Source organism: Mustela nigripes, chromosome 2 (assembly GCF_022355385.1).
Source record: "Mustela nigripes isolate SB6536 chromosome 2, MUSNIG.SB6536, whole genome shotgun sequence".
NCBI lineage: Eukaryota > Metazoa > Chordata > Mammalia > Carnivora > Mustelidae > Mustela > Mustela nigripes.
In genome coordinates, this window is record NC_081558.1 from 39,396,538 (window position 1) to 39,404,176 (window position 7,639).

The window sequence follows — 7,639 nt, forward strand, 5'->3', positions numbered from 1 at the left end:
TCTCAAACTCCTAAAGGTTGACTATAAGCGTTTGACCCAGAGTTATAGGCTTGCTGGAGAAAATGGAGCCAACATTTAATATGGACCTTCCAGATGGGTCTTTTCTAGTAATAATAAAAGAGAGCATTTATTAAGCTCTTACTATTTTTCAAAGGCTGTGATCAAAGGCATGGTTGAATTCGATTACCACACTACTATGTGAGAGTACTATTGTATTTCATTTTATGGATGCAGAAACTGAGTCTCGGAGAAGTCACCTGAAGAAGAAAGTGGTATAGCCCTTGAGCCCTTCTAACAGACTGGGCCCTGAAGAGTGATGAGGACTTACAGATCAAAATCTTCCTCTCCGACCTGGGAGAACACAAGGTCATTGTTCAGTTATCCTGGGAAACAGCATTCCTCTGATTTGTTCATTTTCAACAAGATACTCGTACTGGTTGAGGAATATTTCAACCCCCTGCCTTTCTCTACTTTCTGCCTTTGAGACCTCCCTACATACATTCATTACAATACCTCAAGTAGGGGGGAATGGAAGCCACTGTGTCCAACAAAACAAAGAAAGCCCACCACTGCCAGTTGCCAAGGCCCAAGAAAGCCCACCACTGCCAGTTGCCAAGGCCCTGACAACAAATCATTGTGCTTCAGTCTTCTGTGCAAGAAAATTAAAGGTCATCTGCATCAGTCTGAACATTGGCTATGATATTGATACTTTGGCCAAATGACTCAGTCAAGACGGAAACATTATTTTGTTTGCACTGGCACAGGCCAACATTCCCCCCAAAAGAACCCTACTGAGGATCAATGGAATGTTCGAATGAAATAGAATTCCATTCTGTCCTTCAGTTTACACTCCTCAAAGCTACTTTGGTCTTTCTGTTCACTGCCCTGGAAAGACTTGGCAGAACTCACAGTTCTCTACTCCCCTGCAAGGGTAGGTGGTCGGCACCACATTGTGCCACAGGAGAGAAGATGCATACATTGAGCCCTTGATCCCTGATTGACAGAGATCCCCACTTGGGAAGGGGCTGACTGCACAAGCACATAGTACACAGCCAGGATCAGAAAGCTTTTGGCACTGGACCAACTGTCTGGGAGCAAGAGGTCAGGATGGCATGGTTTTAACAAGTTGGCTTTGACTACTTGGCTTTTGGCTGTGTGCTCTCAGCTCTTGAACCAGAGTCTGGCCAGGTCAACCTGACCCCAGGTTGTCGCCCCAGAGGACTGTCAGATAACTGGTATTGTTAACTGGCCATCGGTGACCAGACCTGGAAGACAAAAGTCTCAGTTGCTAGGGCTTTTGTTAGCCTGCTCTGGAGCCAGTTCTTTTGGCTGGCAAATATATTGTGGCTCCTGAGGGAACTGTACTGGTCCTGGGCCTTCAAATCCTTATATATATTCCTTGCCCTTCAACTTCCTTCTCTGTGTGCAGGGCTGAGCCGGCAGCTGGGAAAGCTGAGGAGAGATGGGGAGAGACTGTCCCCTGAAGGTTGGGTTTCTCAAGCTTGGAAGTCAGCAGTGGCTGGGATTAGCCAAGGGAGGCATTATCAAGAGGATGGAGGGCTGGAAGAAGAGGGTGACCAGGGCATCTCCCCAACTTTCTCTCCACTGCAAGTGATCCAAATTTTAAGGAGCCAAAATCCAACAGGGGCAGGATTAAGATGAAGTGAATGAAGCCAAGTTGTGCAAATAGAGGGCCAGATCCTGACCTTTTTTTAAGTGTTGATATTTAGTTCATCATAATATTTTTGCATTGATTTTAGAACTTTAAAAATATTGCATGGAAATATTATTTATCTTGATTCTGATTTTTTTTTTTATGCCCCCATAGAATCTGCAAGAACCTCTGCCTCAGGCAGACCTAGACTTGCCTTCCTGTACATGGGTCACATGTGGGTCTAATTCTACTTGATGTTCTGTAGGCAGCTTTTGTTCCCTTGTTGGTATGTTCTTGAGCATTTCGTGTAGATGAATATAGTTCTACATTACCCATTGCTTGAAATCATGTGTTATAAAAATTTTTTCACAGCCCTTTCCTGATGGGTCCAGCATTCTCTGCCAGTGTTCCAGCCATGTCCCTAACATTTCTGTGTGCTCCAGCCAAATGCCACTGAAGGCATACATTTCTGCATTGGAAGTCTTATTCTAGAACTGCAGAATGCAGCAGGGGCAAGTACTGGGAATTAACAGCTGCCAGGAAGAGCTCTTGGCCAGTCACTGGAGGGGTTAGCATGTAAATACTCCAGCTCCCTTGCCCTTTGGGTGGGGCAACTCTGAGGTGTGCATTCTACACTAGGTCCCAGAGCTCTCCCCATGGAAACCAGCTCTGGGTGCCCATCACAGTGATACCTGACTTAGCAATACATCTTCCATTAAGGACCTTCTCTTCCCTGTATCACTTCTCCATTCCCTTCCAGGACTGATTCCACATCCCCTTTGAAAAGTATACTCAAGTATCTGTCTCTGAATTGGTTTCTCTTCAAATGGGCATTCAGATTATTTCAAAGTTTTTACTATTTACATGGTGACTCCCTTGACAGATTCTAGCCTATTAATATACTCTTTGGGGCCCATGGTCTGAACCAAACAAAGATAACAGAAGAAGGGTTTTGGTAAAGCCAGAAAAGAAAAGAGACTGTATTGGCCTAAGAACATCTCAGAGTATGTCACATAAAATTATCATTTTTACTATGTGCCTTGGCATCGAAAACTTGACAAGCATTGTTGTCACCTACCAGGCAGTGCCTCAGCTTCTGTAACTCCAGTGATTGGCACAGAGTGGATTATCAAGAAATGTTTGTCACATGAATGAAAGGAGCCACTGGTTAAGGCCCTGAACCCCTGCCAAGCTGAGTACATGAGGCCACGCAGCTTACTTTAGGCACTGGGCATCTGCGCCTCAGTCTTCTCCAATGCTACAATCAAGACAGAGAACAGTGCAATACTAAGGTTAGCAAAGTGAGTTGCAGGCTGCCGTGGGGACATAAAATGGGGGTCCGGTCTTTGGAGATGAAAACATTCTCTGATCCTCAATGGCCGCCGGAGAAGAACAGATGAACTTTTTGAAGTAGGAGACAGCTTCAGTGCCCACCTTGGGAGGACTTCTGTGCCTGCACATGTGAGCAAGGGAAAGAGCCTTTCCATCCTCGGTGAGGTGAGACGTTGTAGCCCCCACCAGCTTCACCCTGTCCCTCTCCCTCCTCTGTCCTGGCTGCAAAGGACCAGGCATGACATCATAAGAGCAGCCTGAGACCCAAGGCTCAGGGCTGCCATGAAAGCAGGATTTCAGCAAGAACTAGACAGCTCTACTATTTCAGTCACTATTAGTTGACTCTAGAAGCATTTTTCTAAGATGAAGAGGGATATCTAGTTCTTCCAAGGGCTGTCAAGAGAAGCTGAAACCTGTGCTGAAATGTCCTCGTAAGAGCCCTCCCTCATTCTGACCCCGCCTCCAACCCACACCAAGATTGGAGCTGTGGACATCGGTCCTAAACAGCTTCTCCCAGATAGTTTCCATCTGGTTATTCCTCAGCGATCAACTCTCTTCTACACAAGAGATTCCTGTTCTTGGAGAACAGGCTCTCACATGACTGAACCACTGATCTGGCAGGGCCGTGCTTCCCAAGAGGCAGTAGGCTGTTTGCGGGGAGCGGAGGTGGGGGCCAGCCTTCCACTATTGTGCTGAAAGGCTTAACTTTTTTTTCTTTTTTTTTAAGGCTTAACATTTTCTTTCCTGAGTTTTCTGTGCCTCTGTTTGGCTGCTCTTCTCTTCATTTGCCAGGATATGTACCTTCATTTCTGCACATCTTTAAGTCTTTGCCCACAAGTTGTCCTCTGTGGAAAGAAGAGTCTGGAAGTGGTTTCCCACCATGCACACAGACAGACCGTTTACCTGGGGATCCCTAGGGACTGATGAGTAAGGACAAGCTCAGGATTTGTGCCCCATGAAGGCATATTCCCAGCAGCGTGGCCCCTCTCTCTTGTCAAAAAAGCAATTTTTCAGCTTCCCACCAATTATCCATCCATCTTTATCCTATCACCTTTGTAGGACAACTGCATAGACATGGTCTCCAAAGCCAACTGACCAACCTGAGCAGGTAAAAGGACTTCCTACATAAGCTCCTGATGATCTTCCACACTGAAGAATGCTAGGGCAAGTCCAACTGCTCAGACACATTTAAGTCCTCTGCTTATGTCATGAATACTCACATTCCATTGGTGAAAGTAAGCTACAAAGCTAAGCCTCAGGTCAGTGGGCAAGTATGCTTATCTCTAAAGGGGCAAGGAGGAGAGTGAGTATTTATGCATCCATAGTCCCATCACACGGAACCCCTCTAGCCTTGATCTTGAGCCTTCTACTCTTGATTTCCTCCTCAGCTATGCTGAATGTATCATACTATCTCCAGCCTCAGGCCCTTTGCATGATGTTCTTTCTGTTTGGAAGGCTCTATCTCTTCCCAATCTTCTTTACTCCTGATTGTTCAGATTTAGGTTTCCTGCATACTTTCTTAGAGAAGTCTGCCCTAATTCCCGATCAGTTTGGCTTACTTGGTTAAGCCCCAGGCACCACCCTTATCCACTGCCCTGCTTATAGGCAACTACTTAATTAACACTGGGACATCTCTTTTGTTTTTGTTTGTTTTTTTCCCCTTTAGCTATGACCTCCTTCTGTCTTATCTTTATCTATCTGCCACATTTGTAATTCATACCTCAACTTCAATACCACTTTCCCTGAGCACTCAATTTACAGGAGCGGACACTATTATTCAGCCTAACATTTAGAACCAATATTGTCACAGTTGTTCAATTGTTACACTAACACGTACACCCCAGGGGTGCCTGGGTGGCCCAGCCGGTTAAGTGTCTGCTTTCCACTCAGGTCATGATCCCAGAGTCCTGGGATCAAGCCTCACATGGGGTGGGGTGTCCTCGCTCAGTGGGGAGCCTGCTTCTCCCTCTGCCCGCCGCTCCCCCCTGCTGTGTGTTTGCGCTCTGACAAATAAACAAATAAAATCTTGAAAAAAAACACACACGTGCATTACAGTAAAGGAAGGGTCCTTGTCTCCCTTGCCCACCCCCACATCCCCAGAGCCCAGCAAATTTTTTTGGAACACGGTAGAAACTCAAATTTTTTTGATGACTTAGCAAGTCTGGTAACATTGAGTAGTGACTCTTCTATCTGTTAGGCTACTATCTCCATGACGTCTGGACTCATGACTGTCCTTTTGCTGTCATACCTCCACTGCCTAAGACAGGGCCAAACCGGTACGGGGCATAAATCAGGTAAGGGAGGGAGCTGCACAGCGCCTGTCCATGACTGCCGTGTGCGACCCGGCACACAGTACAGGTCACACCTTACGGTTGCCCGGATAGAGGAGCAAGGAGCTGGGCATGTAGCCGCTAACCCTCATCACGCATGAGTTGAGGGCTGCTGGGGGATGCTGGGGGCCATCCAAACTCTGCAGTTTCTGGCCTGTCCCGAACCATGGCTGAGCTGCCTCGGGGGAGCCAAAGAAAGCCTTCAGGCAATGATGGCTCTCAGCCATCATTCAGCCACACCTGCCTGCCCAGGCTGGAGGGCGGCAGACACAGGGAGTGTACTATCCGTGTCTGCAGCATTGACGGCATGAATGAATGAACAGGAATCCCAGCGAAGGTACAGACGAAGGCAGCAGGATGAGGAGCAGGATGGTCGGAGCAAGGGGGAAAAAGGCATGAGCGATGCTGATACAAGCTTTTATGGTCCTTTCTGAAGCAGCTCTGGGGTCGGAGGAGGGCGGGCTCTTCCTAGGGGAGATGAGTCATCCGAGGGCCAGGCCTGAGTCCAGGCTCCGAGCCCCCAGCAGCTATCTGGCAGTTCTCAGAGGTAATAACCAAAGCAGAAACAGAGGGCTGCTGCTTTTACAAAAACAGAGGGATTGGAAAGAGACCGAAATTTACTAGCAAGAAAGAGGGAGGAGGAGAACCAGTTGCAGGGTCTGGAGGAGAAGCAGGAATCCTGCCGCCTCTTCCCAAGAGCCTGGAGATCTGCTGACATGCCCGGGCAAGTCCCTGCTGACCTATGGCCGTTGGCCCCCTGTTGATTTTCAGGTCAAGAGATTTCATCCAAGGGTCCTACAGAGGGCTGTTCTGACACCTGTTAACACCTACAAGCATAAACAAGGAGAAACTCAGAGCTGCCAGCCCCCCGGGTCTGTGAGCAGCGCAGACCAAGGACTGGTGGCTGAATCCATTTCTAAGCAAGACCGACCTCTGCTACTCCTGCCCTCCGGGACCAGTGACAAGTGGGAAGTTGGGCCAAGGACACACACTGCCCCATCACCTGGATTTCTGTGCTCATCACAGCTGTGTCCGCACCTCTCCTCTCCCCATCATCTGGTCAGCTAGTGTGCTGAATCCAGACTGACATTCCTAACACCGCCTTATGCCACACACTGCTGTGTCAAGAGGCTGCTGGAGGTCTTCTGCTAGAGGCCACATAGCATGGGGGTGAAGGACCCAGCTTCTGGGGCCGAGGGGCCTGGGTTCAGATCCTGCCAGGCCCATGAGCAGGGGCTCCCCAACCCATCCCAGTCTCTCTATGCCTTCCTCGGTGAGACAGAGGGTGACCCTAGCATTTACCTCCTTCATTGAGAGCTTATATAGGACACGGAAATCTGTGTCGCACATGGACACACGGCGGTCTGCTACACACCCCTCAATAAAGCACCTTCCCAAAGAATTTTCCCTGGCAATCTTTCCTCTTAGCAGTTTGTTTTAGGCAAACTTTAGAACATCCCATGTATCAAATGAATTGGATCTGTGTCACTGCTCCAAGTGACAGAGACACCTGTCCCCAGTTCCTGGGGGACCGGAGGAAGGAGGCTCACCCAATGCTTGTCTTAGGACCCACCACACATGAATACCCCTATTTGCTCCTCTCAAAAACCCTGTGTGGTAGCTGTACCATGGAACCCCTCTTAACAGCAGAAAAAGCAGACTTGGAGAAGTGACAGGAGATGCCCAGGATGACTCAGTAATATATTCACAGAGCATGTCTTCAAACATCACAGCCCCTGCCTTTGTGGTGGGCTTACCCGGTAGATCCCGGCTGCTGAAAACAAAAACAGAGCCCACAGCTCAAACACAGGGATCCTTTGGTGTGGGTGACCTTTGTCTCTTCTCTGGTCAAGCACAGATGAGCGTTTCATCAATCCCGGTAACAAACCTGCCCTCTGCAGCCGGCCATTCTCAAGGCAAAATCCCCTGCCTGCAGAAACTGTGTCCCTTGGCCTCATCGTTCCCCTGTTTCTCAATTCGTTGACATTTCATTTGTTCAAACGCGTTGTGCACTCATTTAACATGTATTTATTGAGGACCTTCACTAAGCCAGGTGCTGTTTGAGGTGCTGATGTAAATTGCTACAAACAAGACAAAGTCCCTGCCTTTATGAAGCTTTTACTCGAAAATCAAAAAAAGGAATAATGTCAGGGGAGAGAAGTGCTGCTACCTATCATTAAACGGAATGAGAAAGACAAAGGTTTAAGAGTGGAGGGGTGTACTTATTTTAATCCTAAAACGGAAAGAGCTTTTTACAAGATGCAAGCCCAGCACCATCATCACACTTATGAAAACCTGAACAAGGGTTTCCTAGGACGCTCTC